This window comes from Engraulis encrasicolus, chromosome 7, assembly GCF_034702125.1.
Source record: "Engraulis encrasicolus isolate BLACKSEA-1 chromosome 7, IST_EnEncr_1.0, whole genome shotgun sequence".
NCBI classification, from domain to species: domain Eukaryota; kingdom Metazoa; phylum Chordata; class Actinopteri; order Clupeiformes; family Engraulidae; genus Engraulis; species Engraulis encrasicolus.
Genome location: NC_085863.1, coordinates 46,583,945 through 46,605,025, shown reverse-complemented (window position 1 = coordinate 46,605,025; position 21,081 = coordinate 46,583,945). Strand labels below are relative to the sequence as shown.

The following is a 21,081-nucleotide window of genomic DNA, read 5'->3' as shown; positions in this document are numbered from 1 at the left end:
CTCTGGCTTTTTAAAATTTTATTTTTATCTAAAATTGCTACTCCAAAGTCAACCAGACCAAGTGATGTTCACATTGATTTCTCGGTTTTACTCATTTATTTCAAAATTCTGTGGGAGACCTGTGCATGCGCAATATTTTGAAATAGAGAACCAGAGAAATGATTGCCAGCAACACTAGGTTTGCTGCTTTTGTATTTGGAGAAGCAGTTACAGATAAAAAGATATTGGAGGTATAAAAATCCAGGTAATTCCCTCAGCTAGCCTACTCGTTTGTGTACACAATGCGAGACATGACGCAACATTGTCCTCCCAGTGGTTTGTTTGTTTGTAAGAGCTTCCCCCTGCTTTTGAGGTAATGCTAAATAGATCTCACCAGCAATCTGATGTGCGATGACACTTTAATGGCAGTGACAGAAACAGTATCTTTTGGGGACGTGTAACAGGCTCATCAGCCATGTGCACAGGTACTGAGTGAGGGCTTGTCGACTTGTCATCGAGCCACAACGGCCACATGCTGCCTATTCATTCATGTCCATGTGCCGTGGCCGGAGCAGTGCAATCTGTCCGGCTGTTATTTGCTCTGGTCATTATCCATATGTCGTATGCAGAAATAGCATGTGAGTGAAAGTACAAACACTGCTTGCCTGCCTGCCTGCCTGCGTGTGTGTGTGTGTTGGGAGGTTATTTGGAGATGAAGGAAGATAAACAGGAGTAAATGAGGGGAGAGGTACAACTGTTGGAATTAAAATAACATGGGCGCCGTCTCTGTTAACAGTTGTTTGAATTAGCTTTCTGTGCTGACAAAAAGTCAAATCTACTCCATATTGGAAAATATTGGAAAATAAGCAGTCTTTCTGTGGAGTGGTATGTGCGAACTTGTGTGAGTGAGTGACTATTAGCTGTGTGAGCAAAAAAACGGGACTCGAGAATCAGCCGGTGGTCGAATGGAAATCGTGCTAAGGTACTTAAGCTCAATATGGTGTCCTCAGTCAAGGCTGACAGTTTTATATCTAGATGCCAGTTCCCTCCCAGGGGGTTGGCGAGATGGGACCGGACAGGACGGGACGGGAGCGGTAGGGGATGATAGGCTCAGGCTGGGTAGCTATAGCGTGCCTTGCTTATGAGGGGAAGGCATGTGGAAGGCTATGCCTGCCACGGTAACCTTAGAGGCTGAAATGCCATCTCCGGCTGACTGGTCTGGATGCCCGACTTGGATGTCATTATAAGCCAGTCGTGTTTGCAAAGTGCCCCTGAGAGTCTGATTGAAAGTGTGTGATTGGGTGTATTGGGTTCTACTGATTTGTGTGTGTGTGTATCAGTAACTGTATGTGTGTGTGTGTGTGTGTATGTGCGTGAGAGAGAGAGTGTGTGTCTATGTGCTTAAGTAACTGTATGTGTGTGTGTGTGTGTGTGTTTGTATGTGCGTGTGTGTGTGTGTGTGTGTTTTTGTATGTGCGTGTGTGTTCATTTTAACATGCACAAGCAGCTGTTTGTTTGTATGATTGTTTCCAAGGAGACATGTTTTATAAATGTGTGCAACACCTGGGCACTTATTCATACATATCCGTTGCAAATCTAGAATGCCATGAGCCAAAATATCACTGTGGACTGGTCGTCAGGTGAAACACACATTATATACACGCATGCATCTCTTTGCACTAATAATAACCAGACACAATTCAATGTCCTTCTCCTGTCCACCGTAAATCATAAGGTTGAACATGTAACACTCTAGTCAACGGTTGCACAGTCTTTCTAAAGGCCAAAAGCAAAAGTGAATGTATGAATGAAACGGTAGCAGGTACAGTCATTTTGTTTCTTGCAAACATTTGTACTTACAGTCCCAGGCTGCGCTCAATAACAGCTCATGCCAGAAACCTCAGGCAATCTTTCCACAAAGCGTTTATCACTAATTTCCCGGGGAATTAAGAAGTAGTAGTTCCGTGCATACAGTAGCCGGTAGACAGTACAGTGAGCAATACAGTACTTCTGTACCTACCTCAGTCAGTGGGTTAACGGTCCAGTCAATCCAGCCATTTGGTAGCTGCAGAGATCCTCAAACTGCCAGTACTACAGTAGCAGTCGGGGAGTATGGATGAGAGAGCGAGAGAGTCTGTATGTGCGTATGTACTGTATCTGTGTGTGAGAGTCTGCGTTTGTTTGTGTGTGAGAGAGAGAGAGTGAGTGAGTGTGGGACAGAGTATGTGTATGTGTGTGTGTGTGTGTGTGTGTGCGTGTGTGTGTGTGTGTGTGTGTGCAGGCACACATACCTCCGAGGGTGGGTGTGTGTGAGCCAGAGGAGGGTTACGCTACATTTCAGCGTCTGGAATAAGGAGGATACTTCATCAAGACAACATATCGGTGTATCCGTGTGAGTGTGTGTCTGTCACTCTGTCCAGATTGGTTTATGATGTTTGTTTATGTGTCTATTCATTTCTGTGCGCGTGTACTGTATTGTAATGTACGTTTGCATATGTGACTTGTGCCTGTGATTGTGAACAAGTGTGCATGCACGCTCCCGTGTGTGTGTGTGTGTGTGCGTGCGTGCGTGTGTGTGTACGTGCATGTGTGTGAGCACACATGTCTGTGTGTGCGAGTGACCACAGAGGAACATATGGGATGCAGAGCGATAGAGACAAGGCAAGGCTGAAGAAAGAGAGAAAGAGAAAGGAAGAGGGAGGGAGGGGCTGATGCGATGCAGATATCTGGAGCAGTAGTAGTAGTGGGTTTGTTAGTATTGGTGCCTCGACACCCCCACACCAGCTCTAATAACTCCAGCATCAACTACTTGTACTCTGCTTCATACTTCATAACAGCAAACTGTGCCCATATAAAAATCATTCAAAACGCTTCAAATAAGGACAATGGGAAACGGTCTGTCTTTGCGGTCGATCGTCTCTGCTCTCTGGGCGAAAATATTCATCCTGTTGCTGACTTTGAAGAACACAACTTGAACATGGTGACATAACACTCTCTTTGCACAACAAATGAAAAAATCATTAATTAATTATTTAAATAAATAAATAAATAAGAATTGCTTCTGTTTATTGCACTTGACTGAACCACTGGCTGACCCTAATGATGTTTTATTGGTGGGGTTTCATGTAGACGCGTATGGAGCATTTTAAACAACTTAACTCTTCCGGCACCACACCCTTGTCTTATGGAGCTGCCTAAGTCTCTCTAAATATTTATCTGGAACACTTTGACATATTTCACCAATCTCATCTTTCTCTCCCTTACCTCCCACTTTCTCTCCTCCCTTCACTCTCTCTTACTCATCCACTCTCTCTTAATATTTTTTCTCTCACTCCCTCTTTCTCTGTCTCTTTCTCTTTCTCTCTCTATGCCTGGCACTCCCTGGTACTTCTGTATAGACTTCTCCCCAGTCCCCACTGTAGTGGAGGGCTGCACTGTGCTGGCGGTGGTGTGCATTCGTCCTGACAGTTTTATAAGAGTACTGCTGATCTGTGCCGCTCCCTCTCTCCCTTCTTCCTTCTCTCTCTCTTTCTCTCTTTTACTCCCTCCTTCCCTCTCTACTGCATGTACTCCACCTATATCGCTCTCTCCCTCCTTCTCTCCCTACTCCCTGTACTCCCTCTGTCTCTCTCCCTCCTTCCCTCTCTCTCTCTCTCTTTCTACATACTTCCTCTCTCTGCTCCCCTAACTTGTCTCCTCTCGCTCTTTACTCCCTCTGTCTCTCTCTCTCCTTGTACTTCCCTCCTTGTACTTCTTTCTCTCTCCACCCTTCTCTGTCTCGCCTTTACTCCCCCCTCTCCCTCTCCCTCCTATCTCTTTGCTCGCCCTCCCTCTCTCACTCTCTGATCCCTCTGCTCTGACTCGTTCACTGCCGACTCTGCTGTGTTGCTTCATTGGGGGCGATGCTCGTATTGCTGCCAGGAGAGTTGTGCTGAGCCGGCTGCTACTGCTACAGCTGCTACTATGGGGATCAAGCAGTGTGTGTGTGTGTGTGTGTGTGTGTGTGTGTGTGTGTGTGTGTGTGTGTGTGTGTGTGTGTGTGTGTGTGTGTGTGTGTGTGTGTGTGTGAGTGTTTGCATTTTTCCTGTGTCCACAAAAGTGTGCATACAAGTGTGTGTGTGTGTGCGTGTGTGTGTGTGCATGTGTGTGTGTGTGTGTGTGTGTGTGTGTCTGTGTGTGTGTGTGTGTGTGTGTGTGTGTTTGCATTTTCCTGTGTCCGCAAAGGTGTGCATATAAGTATGTGTGTGTGTGTGTGTGTGTGTTTGTGTGTGCGTGTGTGTTCACCTGATCCCAGGGGAATGTGGTGTGAGGTACTGATCACCCTGACACACCCACTTAGATGAAATCATTACCTGTTTAATGTGTTCTTGCCCTCTCACATGCTCTCTCTCTCTCTCTCCCTCTCTCTCTCTCTCTCTCTCTCTCTCTCTCTCTCTCTCTCTCTCTCTCTCTCTCTCTCTCTCTCTTCTCACATTCATCTTCTCTCTCTCACACACACACAAATGTTCTCTCACACACATGCTCTCTCTCTCATTCCCTCCCTCTCTCTGTCTTTCTTCCTTTCTTTCTTCCTCCCTTATTTTTACTCCCTCTTTTTTCTCCACCTCCCCCTCCATCTGTTATCACACTCTCTTCCTTCTCACTCTCTTGGTCTCTTGCTCTTGGTCGTCTTACATCCATTTCTTGGTCGTCTTACATCTCTCTCTCTCTCTCTCTCTCTCTCTCTCTCTCTCTCTCTCTCTCTCTCTCTCTCTCTCTCTCTCCTTTTACTTCTTACTTAATGTGCTGTTTCTCTCATCTTACTTTCAAATGTCATCTCTCTCTTCTTGTTCACTCTCTTTTTTTCTATCTGATTCACTCACACAGGCATGCTCTCACATACCCCCCCACCCCCCGTTTTTTTATTTTTCAGCTTTCCCATATAAAACAATACATCTGCAAACCAAATTCCTAGTAAGCGAAGTAGCAGCAGCGTTGACTGCAACTCAGATCGCATGATATTAACTTCCCGTCAACCTGACAGGGCAGTAGTATGGTTAATACATATCTAAGTACTGAATACATCAATCCTGCTACATTATTTATAGATCAATATCGCCACGTTGCTGTGCTCTGCAAAAACAGAGACTTGAATGAAATACTCTCCCCAAGCCACAGCTGCAGGCATCCCTGCCTCTACATCTCACAGCTCCAGCAGCTTTAGCTTCAATACTGTATATCAAGATTGAAAATCAAAAAGGAGACAATAAAAGATTGAGTTTTTTTCATTCAAAAACATAAAATAAAGAATTGACCTAAAATAGAAAGTTGACCTTTTTAAATTGAATAAAAAAATGTTTTTAATAAAATTGCATATGGCAGGCTTCGATGACTGTGTTATTGCAGTATAATTACTTTTTTCGACAGAAGGCTTGAAGGTTTAAGACATATCTACACCATAGGCATAGCCACGGATAGAGTAGGAATGGGCTTGTCACCTGCTTGCTGACCTGCTCGTCGGGTCCACCCCAATCAGAAGGCTCTAAGATTTGAGTTACAATATAATAATCATAACAATAAACCATAAACTAAACCAACCAAAGCCCACCTGACATTTTGTCTGTGATGTCCAATTTTGGGATTAAAAAAAAAAAATAATAATGTCTGAGTTTCCACATGGACTATGAAACATGTTAGGGCAGGGCTATTGTAGACTGAGAAGTCGACATAATGATCCTGAACAACTACAGTTATGCATAAGGTTGAAAGACATTTTATGTGCAGACTGAATGTAAGTCTCTCCTGTGACACAGTTGAATGGAATTGCACTGTACCAAGTGAAGACCAGAACCAAGAAGCATGGTGCATGGATCTATTGAAATCAGCTCCTCTCTGGAGTTGGTGTAGTTACAGCTCATGGAGGATGGCAACACAAACTCAGAACTCGATTACACACAAATGTAAACGACTTACAGTGATAAGCCTTTTCCGATTTGTACTTTTCCTGCTTCAGATGTGTTAAGAAGGCTAATTGTCTCTGTGTTTTACGGTGAAATACTGTATTTTGGCTCACCATGCTTTGAGTATATGATGCGTCAATAAAATCTTGACTCGCCTTGATTTTATTAACAGAAAAAGTTCCATGGTGTGTGTGTGTGTGTGTTGCTTGTTTTATTTCCAAAGCTTTGATCTACCCAACACCCCCCTCATCCTCCCTCCCTTCCTTCCCTCAACTTCCAGACCTAAACGAAATAGGTGTTAACTCAGAGAATGAACAATGAGGCAGTCCAATCACGCAGCCTTAGCTCCAAGTATAAACGAGGGCCATAGTCGTGGCGTGTAGTGCGGGCCACTAACAGCTTAGGCTGGCCCAGGACCAAGTCATCTGAAAGGGCCCCCCTGCCCATCACATGTAATGTACTGAAGATCCAATGCTCGGCCACCTGTTTCCCAGGGCCAGTACAACAGACCCCTTTGTTGTCGTCCACCAACCCCCCCCACCCCCTTGCCTTCCCTGGCCGTGACATGCGGGCCAGCCGGAGGCCATGTGAGGGGCGCGTGCAGTGCAGAGCTGACCTCCATTAGACAGACAGGTGCACACGTCATAAATCAGGCGGCTCCCTCACATTTCTTCTTATCTCCCAACCTCCCGCTGCCACACTTTATCAGATCACCTGCTTATGTATTTACTCACGGGGGGACAAAAAAAAAAAAAAACAGTAGCCAGAAGAAACCGGAATGGACAAGCCAGAGCCAACTGGAAATGGAAATATGAAGGCGCAAAGTAGCTCCTTCATTTAAACAGAGCACTTCCTATTCCTGATGACACCCCTCCCTCCTTCCCTCCTCCCCCCCTTCACAAATCCACGGAGCGTGCCCAGTGTAATTTACTGATGCTCCTCGGCACTCTCTCTTTTTTGTCCTGGTCCTGTGCCACTTATACTGTGCAGACTAAATATGCCAAGAAGACGCCTCTCATCTCAACAAGCCTCCCAGGGCTGGGCTGGGGGAGAAATAGAACCCGGGCACATGTGGCTGAAAGGGGCCCCTCATAAATAACGGCACAGAACTAACTCACCGGTGGGTGAGTCAGGTTTTTTTTTACATTTCTGAAAATAGGTGCCCACGAGGGTGCAGGGCCCATCGGGAAATGCCCAGTCTGCCAGATAGCCAGTCCAGCCCTGAAGCCTCCCACAAGCCAGCTCCAGCTCCAGCTCCAGCCCTTGCATCCACCACCACCGCGACCAACAACAGTCAGCACTTTTGTGCCCCTCACATACAGTAATGTGTGTAATGAGGTTAAAGAAGGATGTAACTCATGTACACCACGCAGCCTTGGAAAGTAGACATGACAGCTCACTTGCAGTTGATCATCAGGACACAGTCATACCGTAATTGTGAAGGCCAAGGTCTTTTGTTGTGGCTTTTTTCCCTACCTGGCCCTTCCTAAAAGTATGCCCCACTCAGCATATTTCAGGCCAATGCTTTTTACATAAAGCATATGAAGTCAGGTGGACTATTAGATGTGCGTGTGCGCAATCTTGTTTGGCTTCCCGCTAATGTTGGTATAGCTTTATTGCCCTGATTCTGTATTCGGGTCAGTGACGTTTCAGCAGTAGCACATGTCAGAGTGGGGCAATGACAGCAAGTGCCACTATTGTATGGGGTTTTTGTTTGTTTCTTTGTTTTTATTGGACTATCTAATGCCTCTTTTCCACTGCCGGATTTCTGGTAGGACTACAGCTAGACACAGCGCGTCTCGGCCACCTCTTTTTGCCTTTCAATTGGCCACGACACGGCTCAATCAAATAACAAAAAGTGGCGGCTGAGTCACACTGTGTTAAGCTGTAGGCCTACCAGAAAACCGACAGTGGAAAAGAGGCATACGAAGCATATTCATTCCAGCATATCAACCACCAATTACTAATTAATGCATGGGCATTAGATGCTATTCATGACGAGATGTTCAGTTCTGGTGCAGGATATCCATTCAGACAAAATGCTGAGGCAGACTTTTTTAATCTTGTATCCTCAAGGCACACTACCAATTGAAAATGTTGACAGAAAATGAAACCCTATGGCCTATATTCACAATATACAGTCATTCGTTATGATTTCCCAAGGCACACCTGGCGATCTCTTGAAGCACACTAGCGTTTGACGGCACAGTGGTTGACTTAAGCCGTGCAGAGACTGACACAACAGGTGCTCCTTTATAGAGAGCACATGGACTGGCGTGAAATGGCAGTCACAGATTTTCACTCCAACAACTCTGTTACATTGCTGCAACATCCCATCATGATGTGTCAACCAGGGCTTGACACTGGCACTGCCAACTGGCCAAATGCTGGTAAAACTTGGCTGTGGTTGATACTGATTTCAGTGTCACCAGCCACTTTGACAGATAGGTTATTCCTAGGTATGTCATATGAGGGTAGCCTATATTCTGTTGTTTGCCCCTTGTGTATCAATTGTTTGTATTTAAGTTCAAGAAAAAGCTCAGTTACTCAGTTTCTATTTTTTTATTTCCTTGTGGAAAGCTATGTTCTCAATTTCTTACCTCTGAGGCTAGATATACAGTTTCAGGATAAAGCAAAAAAAATTACATTTGTAGCTAGTAATCTAGCGGCATGACTCAGGAGGACACTAGCCACAGGGGCCGGTGATTGATAAAGTTCATGTCAAGCCCTGCAACTAATAATTTCTCTCTACCAAGAGCCAGAGAGAGACCTGCACATGCAAGTACCGTACTTTAAAGTATATATATACATATATGTAGTAGAATAGTAGCATAACTTTCTAATTTGGTGCCTTCTTGGCCGAGAAAAGGCAGAAAATGACTTTTTAGTGCTTGTGGATTTGTGACAACAATCCCCACAATGCATTGCAATGCTCAAGTTCCACAGGCCACACCCAGGCAGCTCTGCCAGTAAGTACGTTCGACATGACATCAACGCAGACATGCGCATGCAGACAGCAATGTATCCTGGATGAAAATGCTGCATGACGGTTAGATTTCCTGTCAAACTTCGAAATTTCGTCGACGTTGCGTTGACGAGGTGACATGTCACATGGTGTAAAACTATCGCGGGATGAATGCGGCTGCAGTCAGATCTTGCAACCTCTGCAGTTGCTTATCCCCTTCAACGCTCGTCGGCGGACTGCCTCCGAGGTCACGCGCCCATGAACTGGTTGGTCAACAACTCACTCACGTGTGTATATGGGTCTTGTCTCACACCTCTACACAAGTTTGCGCAGGTCCCCACTTCAGCTCCTCCTCACTGCCTGTCCCCCACTCCTCACACGTGGTGTGTTAGTAGAGCAAACCGGTGCGAGCTCATCGTCTCCTTCATATTTGTGGCCGACTTTAAATGCGCTGTATTTAATAACACCCACACCGTGACAACAAGTTCTCGCTCACGTGCTTCGTCAATGTTGATCGACAGCAACAGAAGTCGTATGGGGCTATTGACTTACTGGAGCCTCAATGCCAGTGATTTCAAAAGCACTGGCACACTGATCTGTGATAGGTCTGTTAACACATTAGGTCCAACCCCCTATGGGTGGGGTTGAAAGGGTGGGTAGTCTCAACAGAAATCCACCTATCTTACACTTCCTCCTACAATGATGCAAAATGACGATTTTTACATCATTGTAGGAGGAAGTGTTAAGAGGTGAATACGGAGAGAGAGTGTTGCACGACCATTCAAAAGTTTGACTGGGTGTCTAGCAATGGAAAGCCTAATGCAAATGGGTAGCGTGTCCCTTTAAGGCACGGTTTGGAGTTGCGTGTGTCGCGTGAAGATGTGGCTGGGCAGAGTGTGCTTTTTTGGGGAACTTTTACAACCTCTTTCAAGATGGCAGAGGACTTGGGGGGGGTGGGGGGGGGCTGCATCGGATATCCAAGTATAGCGGCCTCCCTGACCTGATGGAGGAATGCATTTATCTGCAAATAGATTTTGTTATCGTTTACAAAAAAGCATCTTAACCCCAGTCAGCTGGACCGCTCGCTGCACTGCGCAGTCAGTGCAGCAACAAGGCCATCTGTGGGCTGAGCTGTGTCAAGTTGCCGGCGGCCGCCACTTCAAAGCAGAGCAATTCGGCCGGGACAACTGTGGCGAGCCAAGAGGGAGTGAGTGACTGCTCAGGGGCATCAAGGGCCACGGTGTGCCAACAAGCTTTAGGTCCCTAGATGAACTCCCAAGCCCTTACCCCTAGTGGGCAAGCAGAGTAGCACACACACACACACACACACACACACACACACACACACACACACACATACACAAACAAGCCCTTACCCCTAGTGGGCAAGCAGAGTGGCACACACACACACACAGACACACACAACGTCCAAGTCCGTGCTGTGCCAATGAGGGCCATTTTCCCCCTGTGTAACACCTCTGCCATTTTATAGCGTTAATGCCCTCATGAACCCCACACTGTAAAACCTTATAAGTTGAGTTTACTTACAAAAACCCAGAAAAGTGGTTGCCCTAGAAAAACTAAGTAATTATGAATGATTAAACTTACAATCTTTTGTGACCTCAACTGTTGTATATACTCATTATATGTAAAAGTTTAAGTTAAATGTACTTAAGTCCAAATTGATTAAACCTACCATCTTCCACAGTAGTAACTGTTATCTATAGTTATTGTATGCAAAATTCCCAGTTTAATGTACTAAATTCCCAGTCGATTAAACTTACCATCATTCGTAAGATTAACTGTAATGAATTATTTTATTTAAAATTTGCAGTTAAATGTATTAAATTTTAAGTTGATCAAACTGAAAGTCTTCTGTAATATCAAATGTTTCGTATAGTTATTTCACATAAAATATGAAGTTACATTCACAAAATTGTAACCAATTAGCTAGATAAGTACACAGTAAAAAATATTCCCGTGATGTCACAGGGAATTACTGGCTACTAATTGCATTCATTTCACAGTAGTTTACTGTGGCCATCCTCACAGTTTACTGTGATCTTCCCACAGTAGTTTACTGTGGCCACACCACAGTTAGTTACTGTCACCCTACCCACACTACCATGATCCCGCCCCTCCATTCATCACCACAAAAGAGGTAGCTACCATGTTATTGTGGCACCTCCCATTCCTCACCATGACTGAGACAACTGTGGCATGGAACCAGTCCATCACACTGCTCTCTTGTATTAATAGACCAAACTATCCATAACCACTGAGAAATTCAAGTTTCTGCAGTATGTGCAATATTATTACCATTTAATTATTGTAATCTCCTGGATGATAATACATTAACCAGTGTGCATAGAATACTCTAGTTGAGCATAATTAGACAATCCTGAAATGTCAAGTAAGCAACACACCAAAAAGGATACCTGCTACCACAATACTCACTACCAACTAAATACCTAGCCAGCCAACAAACCAGTCCACCAGCCAACCAAAAGAGTCAGTTGTCAGCTAGCCAGCCAACGAGCCGGCTAACCAACTAACACTCAGTTAGTCAGCCAACTAACCAACAAAAAAGTCAGTTGTATGGCTAGCCAGCTAACAAACCAGCCATACAGTCAACCAAAAGAGTCAGTTAGCCAGCCAACCAGCTGGCCAACAAACAGTCAGTTGGTCGGTCAGTTAGCTCACTAACCAACAAGCCGGACAGAGAGCCAGCGAACCAGTCATTTAGGCAAGCAACTCAAGCATTGTGACAGTCTGAGTTTTTATAGAGGTGAAAGTTAACCATGTGACCAGAGTAATCAGGCATGTGGCAGCTGCAGGTAGTAATTCAATGAACTTGTAACAGTCCTATGTACTCAAGTGAGGGCAGGTACTAATTGACAGGTTGATTGGGCACTACCATTGTTCCTGGTTGATGGTAGGCAATGTCAATTATGTCATGCAGCATTTGACTTTCAATTGTGCAATGGCACTTCACAAGATAGCCTAATTTTACTAGGTGGCAATATTCTGTTGCTGTGTTCCATTACCCGTACTTAACGCCCTTTCCGCACTGTGTTTGGGTACGCAGGGCATTCCATTTCTAATCGTGAGGGTAAAGTGTACTGTAAATTACCCGGATAACGCCCCCAAAACGGCCATTTTTCGAAGTGTGGTGTTACTGTACACTTTTCGCACTCAACGGCCGCCATGTTTGTGACGTAGTTGAGTGTCAGATCTGTCAAACGGTTGAATCTCTGTGTTACCAGCATAGTTTTGATTCCAAAGACAATCGCCATGTGTATTAGAGGCAGGGGTAACTTTAAAAAGTGTTAGCATAAGGAACAGTGCCTTCCGTGTTGAATTGCATATTGGCGGTTGGTAAACTCGGATGTCACGCGACCAACCGTCATTTCCGTTAAGTGTATCAGACAGAACGGGAATCGGAATGTACTCGCCTCGTGAATTGCGGAGGGTGGAAAGGGTACTTCACTGCACTCAAACAAGGTACACAGTACAGAGGGTGAGTAATGGAACACAGCATCTGATTTAAAATTGGATGCTGCAGTGTGGCCATATTGTCAGTTGAAATTTGAAACGATCTGTTAACATGAAACACACTGCAGGAATACATTCAACTGCCCACATCTGGGTAGAGGCCAGTTGGTGCAGCCTGAAGAAAAAGAGGCGGGGTCATAACCAAAACTTATGAATTTAATCCATTCAACTAAAACATATTCATCTGAACAACTATTTCCTCAAATAAGTTGTCAATACTCAGTATTCTTCAGAAATGCCATCAAACTTCTATTTTTTAGTGCATTTTAATTAGTCTTGGTAAGTACATTTGATGTCTGGGTTTACAGTGCAGATGATTGGGAGGCCACATGGGTATTGTACCCGCTGCGCTGCATAATGACAGGCAGTTCATCATCAAAATGCCATAGCTCGTCCCCGTCTTTTGCCAATGGATGCTAAAGGGCACACAACACTGTGCCAATGACGATAGGGTACTGTACGTGCAAAGACCCTGCGTGCTAAAATTGGTTGCTTTACTGTGGTACAAAAGAGATTCCCAAACAAACATTAACGGTCACAATTATAATTATTTTTGTTCAAATGTATTCAAATACACGCACACGCACACACACACACACGAGACATATGTACTTGTGATCTATATTTGAACATGAGCATGAGGTCAAGGTACTATGCCAATGTATGCATTTAAAATATCCCATGTGGGCCCTACCATGGCTGATATGGTAGGGCACACGTTTACCACTCGGCCGACCCGGGTTCGATTCCCGGTCCGGGTCCTTTGCCGATCCTTCCCCATCTCTCTTTCCCAGCTCACTTCCTGTTTCTCCTTCACTATCCTGTCTCACAAAAACACAATAAAGGCTGAAAAGCCCCCAAAAAATACTTAAAAAAAATATATATATATATATATATCCCATGTGTTCATGACGGGTAAATCATGCACGTTCTCAGAAGTGAGCAGTCCATAAGGCAAAAACTGCAGTCGCAACACTGCATTATTTAAAGTGGATCTGGTTTCTCAAAAGCAGTCCTTTAAATGTACGATAGATTTACAAATTCAACTAATATAACATTGATTTGATATACTGTATATAATGTGCTTTATTTTCTTAAGTTCTGTATCCGTGATCATACCCATTTTGTGGACTCATGAACTCGAGTGTGAATGGTTATGACTAAGCATCCCTCCCAGGTGTGTCCTACTGTTTGTGTGTGTATGCGTGCGTGCGTGCGTGCAACCGTGCTTGCGTGTTTTCCAGATTTCTGGCTGCGCCTGCGTCTTTTTGTCAGCCGTCACGGCAAGGCCAAATGCGATGCCAGCGTTGTTTGATTTGTTTTACGGTTGGACGTTAATCCCCCCCATCCCCCCCAGCAACCCCCCAGCCGTCACCGATGCAATTTCTTGAGAGCCTCCGACTCACGTTGCCTCCCCAACTCCCCCCCACTAAAGCCAAGCGGGTCCAAGAGCTATGAAATAGGAGTCTTACAACCCAGACGGAGCAGAGGCTGTAAATCAGGCCCTCTGACTGGGCACGGTGACAGAGGCAAACCTGAGATACACCACAGCAGCCAGAAAAGGGTCATAAAAAACATATCTGATTATACAGAAAAGAGGAAGAATGAGGAGGAGGGATGGACACAAATACATCAACATGAAAATGTCTGTGGAAAAAAAAATGCAACCATAATCTGGATATGGGAGGAATAAGCCCTGCAAATCATCATCGGGTCAATTTAAATATTTCATTCAGGATTTGATACTGAGCCATGCGATTAGTTGCAATGTCTGCTCCCTGTCATGATCTAACTGGCCCCTCGGCACCATGCGATGACGACGAGTGCACTTCTGCGACTATGCAGTGGTGACAGACCAAAACAGCGTCTATTGATCACTTTACAGTCCCCTTACCTTCCTGACTAATTTCCAATATGATCCGTCAGAGTTTTTTCCGTGATCGGTTTTGACTGAGCGGCTTATCAAGGGACAGCGGCAGCGAAACAAAGTGAATTAGGTTTTGGCCGATCGTTCTTTTCCTGGCTGACATTAATTGATAATACAAAACAGATTGATGGTGCAGTAACAACAGACTCGGGTCAATATATTGAGAGTGTGTAAATCGTTCGAGGCATGTTTGTGTTCCTGTAGTGGTCCCTCAGGTGTCTTAACAAGGATCTCTGCTATTCTTAGTTTGTAGATAGTCGTCCAAAATAACCCATCATAATCTATCGTAATCTGTTTCAAAAGGAAACACACACCTTGTATAATGTACTGTATGTTGTGTAATTGTGATTTTTGTGTGTGCACTTTCAAAAGGAACAATTCTAGATTTACTTGTGAATATGAAAGATGAATATCACCAGCTTGCCTCGGCTTCAGTCACAACACCTGATGAAATAAATATTTGACGTTCATAATTATCTTGAAAGCAATACAAAAGAGTCATAACACGACAAGGAGATACAGTAGTAGAAATATACAGTGCAATGATGTGCGTTTGTTTCAGACTCGCCAGTCGCCACATACACCAAAAGAACCATTAAAATCATCAAACTAAGGGACTTGAGACCATTAAAATAGTTCAGAGCTTAAGACCATTTAGAAACATAAAAGACAACTTAAAAATAAGATTTTTTAAAAATTCCCCATTGGGACAGTAAAGATTCTAAATAACATATGCATTACGTATTGTTCTTGAACCATCGCATATTTTTAAGTAAAATAATGAAACTTTTTCGAAGCAGACAAGTGCACTGGTGTAGTTTTGGTTGAGCATGCATCACCAGACATGACAATCACATTAACCAGAGCTAATGACCATTCCCTCCTACTGTACTTACTTGCAGCACTCCAGACGTTCTTGCGTTTGCCAAATCCTTAATATGTCCCCAGTTGCAGTCCTAAGGGTGTAGATTGTGGTATGTAGTCCTTACATCCCCCTGTGTCGATCAGGTGGGCTTCGCAGCAGAACAAAGTTGAGATGAAAACAACAAAGAGCGTAGTCATGTTTAATGACCCAAAAAGCAAGCCGCACTCCACTCTTCCCCAAAAACATGACATTGATTGCACTAATGGAGAGGGGGCAAATAATTACCAGTTGTATTGCATGTAAAAAGAGGGTCGAGTAGAGCGAGATGTGTCAACAGAGAGCTGGAGGGGAATGAAGAGGTGTATGTGCGAAAAAGTCAACGTTTCGAACTCATGTTCCATTAACAGTGCTTCTTCAATTAAGCCTTTTTGATGATGCAAGTGTTTCTGAGTCAGGAAACTGATAAGTGAGCAGACGTCTGCATTTTTTTCCCATCTGCCCAAAGATGAGTGCCACCATAAAAGTAAACAAAAGGCTCAGTGATGTATAACGTCATCTTCTGTGCACAACCAGGCAGTGGACTTACAGTAAAGTTGCAAGGCATCTCTGAAATGTCATCTTTCCACTGATGAAAAGTCTGAAGCGACGGTGTGAAATCCCATGCGTTTGACTCATATCAGTGTAATGAAATCTATTATTTCAGTGGTAGTGAATTCTAAAGATTATTTTTGAACTTCTGACCATCTTTAGGACCATTATATGAACACTTATTAAGACTTTGGAGGGGACTATATATACTGTATATAAGGGAATCAACAGTGGTGGAACAATTGCATACAGGGCCCCTGGGCGAAACACTGATTGGACCCCCATCAGAATATCAAAACAATGGTGTGGCATTGGTGTAGGCCAATCAACAATGCTAAACCAACAATGCTAAACCATCAACAATGCTAAAGGGCCCTGGGCCCAGGGGCAAATGCCCTGCTTGCCTCTGGGTATCAAGTAACCATCATGAGAATGATGTGACGCATGTCAGGAACATTAATGACACATTATTGATATTTATGACTGTTGCCACTATGTGTCATTTGGTTTTTGGAATGTCATGACAATCAAACAATGTCAACCTGACATTATTATAACCGAATGACACGTTATGACAACAGCCATAAACATCAGTAATATGTGTCATTCATGTGCCTGACACATCTCCTGTCATTTGCTCCAGGCCTTTTTATTAGAATACCATGAAAAAGTTGATTTATTTCCATAATTCCATCAATAATGTTAAACTGTCATGGATTGTATATTCATGGCCCAGTTTTTTAACTATTCCAAGCATTATTTTTTTTATATATATATATACGTTGGACTTCCAGCTCAAAAAACCCATGAATTGGGGAATTCGCATTATTAGAATATTGTTATAAAATCATTTTTTTCTTCATCAAAATTCGGGTCACATTAAATCAGTTGAAATTTGGTACTTCCTACATGACATGCAATGGTCAATACTTGGTTAGGACATTCTCTGTCTTCATAATGGCCATGATGCGTTTAACATTGAAGTCAATGGCAAAAACAGTGCATGGGAGTTATGGAAGCCCAGATATCCTTGATGCTTTGCTGTCAGCTGTTCTTGTTTGTTGACCTGGTGCCCCACACTTCACTCTTCAATATACCCTGCAGATTTCCATGCCACATTTTGGTGTTAACTCACCAGTTTAATTCTAACTCAACAGAAATAAAACCCCATTCATTTTCAATGGGGTTTCATTTCTGGTTATTTAGAATTAAACTGGTGAGTTAGCGCCAAAACGTGGCATGGAAATCTACAGGGTATATTGAAGAGTGACACCAGGTCAGCTATACAAAAACAGCTGACGGCAAAGCATCAAGGATATCTGGCCTTCCATTACTCCCATGCACTGTTTCTGCCATTGACTTCAATGTTAAACGCATCATGGCCGTTATTATTAATAATATTAAGACAGAGAGAGTCCTAACCAAGTATTGAACATTGCATGTTGTGTAGAAAGTACCAAAGTTCAACTGATTTGATGTGCACTGATGTGAAACAAATTTTGATGAAGAAAATTGTGATTTTATTACAATATTCTAATGATGCGAATTCCCCAATTCATTGTTTGTTTGAGCTGGAAGACCAAAATGTGTAAACATAAACAATTTAATGATTGGAATAGTTAAAAAACTGGGCCATGAATCTACAATCCATGACAGTTTAACATTATTGATGGAATTATGGAAATAAATCAACTTTTTCATGGTATTCTAATAAAAAGGCCTGGAGCTGTAGACCCAAATGAAAGTTACCATACTGTATGTAGGCCCTATACAAAGTATATATTTCATGCTGGTTTCTGTGTGTAAGCATGTTAGTGAGGTTAGAGATAACACTTTCAGTAATTATCCCCCCATGTGTTCCCTTCAGCCTGTGTTGTAGTGCTACACCCCGCCGTGCGCTTCCAGCTAATTTCATCAATTAGTGTACGTGTCTGAGAATGTGTGTGGTCATTAGATTAAGATAGTGGTTAGATGGAGCACTGTACTGTATGTGCTCCGGCTTTAAGTGAGGATCTCAGGCACCCCCCTCATCCAAGTGAGCATAACAACCCTTTCCAGTGTCTTCATGCAGAACTCATTGTTTTACCCTATACACCTCATGTCCATATGACCAATGCTACACGTGATTTGAGTGTATACAGGTATGTGTGTCTTACTCATGTATAAGGAAAGACAAACAAATTTGCCACTTTTATAGTATGGACTGTGAGACTGGTCAAACCATAGCCTATACGAATCATGTCATAGGTTTCTTTTTTATAAGAATTAGGTGTACCACTGTGGTTCGTTAAGATGTAAATAGTCTGCAGTTAAGTTACAGATGACGAAATGACAACATGTGAATGTCAACTTGTGAACAGTACAGTACATTGGGTCCCACCACTCTCCATTGCCTCAAAGATGTGGTCTTGTTGTGACCATGCTCCCAGTCTCACAGCCTTTCTGCCAGCTCCGATGTGGTGCTACTGGGGGGCTGTGTGGTTCACCTCAACCGGGTTTGTGGACGAAGAGACAGCGAGGCGGAGGGCTTCTGACCCTCTCCAGAGGCTTTGGCCCTGGCCAGACTAAAGACACACCTGCCGAGTAGCCGCTTCCACGCCTGATCAATACCCGAGACTACACTCTTGCATTACGCAGTAATCTAATCCAAACCACTTCCAGGGGCTTTTAAGGAGACTTTGAGAAATACGCAGAGAGGAGAATTAAGCTGTTTAAGAGAGTAATGGCCTTCATAATTGGTTAGTGTTATCCGTGTACACGTCCAACTGAAGTTGTTGAAATTGGACATTAAAAAGTCTAAAAGAATCAGCAGCAGGCCAATGACTAAGACTCTGAGCCGACATACCGCTCTATCCACAGTATAATCTTACATCCTCTATCCATGAAGGCATTTGGGAGGTTCTTTGGTGGGCCTTGACCGACAACAGTATTGTTTTTATACTCAAAAACCTCACTTATTGTTCTTCTTACTGTAAGTAGTTCATCTCTAGTTCCATTGTACAGGAAATTACACAATGTTTTTTTTCCCTTCCATTCACCCATTCTTTGTCACCCTCCCTAGTCCCTAGGGATAGGAGACAGAGATGCTGTTCAAACTCCCAAAGTTCAGCCAGATCAAGACATGAATCGTTGTTAAAATGGTCACTCAAGCTTTTGTCGTTCACAATTCACTGTTAATGGGATGTTTTCTCCCACTGAAATGAATGATAAAACACTAGGATGTCTGCTAGGAAGTTCTGCACCCTAGATGTTGGAGTGAGTGCTTTAGACAAAAGCCACTTTAACTTGTTTTATTTATGTTGAAAACATGTACAAGTGTCCTCAAATCTCCCCCCATAACCATGTTAGAGACATTAGCACGAGAGAGAGGGAGAGAGAGCGAGAGAGAGAGAGAGGGAGAAAGAGAGAAAGAGAGAGAGAGACAGAGACACAGAGAGACAGAGAGAGAGAGAGAGAGAGAGAGAGAGAGAGAGAGAGAGAGAGAGAGAGAGATCGCACTGGAGAAACAGAGACTTTTTGTACTGTTAAAGGCATTCCAGCCAGAGAGAGAACAATTATTGACAAAAGTCTATACAAGAGTCCTGTTTGAAAGCTGAATGGCCTCTTGCAAACCATGAGAGTGATTGTAAGAGCGAGTGGTTGAGTGGAACTGAAAAAGGGTGAGTGAGAGGGAGACAGAGAGAACAAAAGAGAAACAGAACATTTGGTGCCTGTAAATACGGTGGCTCTTAGATCTGGACATACTGTATCCATTACGGTGAACTTTTGAAAATCAGATACTCAAAAGTCTTTTTAAAATTGTTAGTCAATTTGACGCATGAAATCTAAAGAACCCCTCTCGCAACCTTCATTCATCATTCATGTATGTATGTGTTTATTAGTATTATGTCATAGCATGCATAATATTACGTATGATAGTGTTATGTAACGTGTAGGGAGGGATGTGGAGAGGGGTTGAGAAGCATCTAAATTTACCGCAGATTAACACTCATTATGATGCCCTCCCCACACACAGGCAGGCAGGCCAGACGGGCAGGCCAGCAGGCAGACAGGGCCATTTAGCACCTTCAGTGTGAGGTCGCCTCCAGTGCGGATGCATGTCTGCCTGACTTGGCAGCCACACAATACCCCTGTCCTGTGCCCTTTGACCCAGAGGGAATACACCACACACACACACGCACAGACACAGCAAGGTGAGAACTTTTGTGAGATTATATTTAATTTTCTATTTATATTACACATTGTCGTCAGTGAATATATTGTTTGCTGCTTTTTCATTTAACCCCTTAGCGCAGAGCCTATGTTATAACCTTACTCTCACCAACATTTTAATGGCTATGTCTTAATCTATTACTTAAGGCTCTCGGTGCTGTCATAGCAATGTTGTTATGATGTTGTTGAGCATTTTCAGCAAATAGTGAATAGGTCCGCCGGCGACCCCATCTGCACTAAGAGGCTACGATATTTGGTATTTACCTCAAACTTTTAAAAACAACAGTGGTGTAATACCTAGGTGCAAAATGAAAAACGGATTAATTAAATATAATTGTGTCATCAAAAAGGTAAGGAACGCTCTGTATGCATATCCTGCTCTGTCATTAAAGCGAATGTTTTTCTCCCACTGGTTACTACTATAAACTAGCATCACTTGGTACTTGTAAGTTAAACTACATGAAAATTGAATGGTTACAGCATCAGTACTTTCCCCTCACATTGAGCATTTAGTTTTGTGTATGAAATCAGTCTAACATTACACATTTGTATGTGGTCATCTGTGTAAATTAGTGTAAAATTCAAAACCACTGAGAAGCATGTGTCCCTATGTGGCATATCTACTTATGCTGGGTTATATTACCAAGTGTTCTGTGCAGTATATCTGGCTGTTGGAAATTTGGCAATTGGCAATTTGTTCTTAGTCATAATTCAAATGCACTGAGACACGTGTCCTGCTGTAACCTGTTGGCTGTGTATATCACCTCATATCACCTGTAGGCATGTATTAGTCCTGACGTAGGCCTACCTCTTTTACACTATGACCTCTTAACATTATTATCATACGAACGGTATCGATGCTGTCATATAATTTAAATGCGTGGAGACACGTGTCCTGGTGTGACTTGTTTGCTGTTTACAGTATGTCCTCTGATGGCCTGTAGCTGTAGACATACAGTATCCTGTACATCTTAACGCACACTGCCACCTACAGTATGTCCTCAGGAGACATTTACGTGTCTACAGTGTCATCAATGCTGTCCTATCATTT

General features: G+C 43.4%; 1 protein-coding gene across 2 annotated transcripts in view; it reads left to right on the top strand.

Moving 5' to 3' along the window:
- The window catches only part of LOC134452992 (CAAX prenyl protease 2), a 53,480-nt gene that overhangs the window by 280 nt on the left and 32,119 nt on the right, over positions 1–21,081 (top strand). Inside the window, exon 2 of one of the 2 annotated variants that reach the window (XM_063203725.1) lies at positions 19,834–20,011. The exons of the other annotated variant lie outside the window; for it this stretch is intronic. The gene's annotated coding sequence lies outside the window, so the exon portion shown is untranslated. The remainder of the gene's footprint in view (positions 1–19,833; positions 20,012–21,081) is intronic. 2 annotated transcript variants of the gene reach the window in all.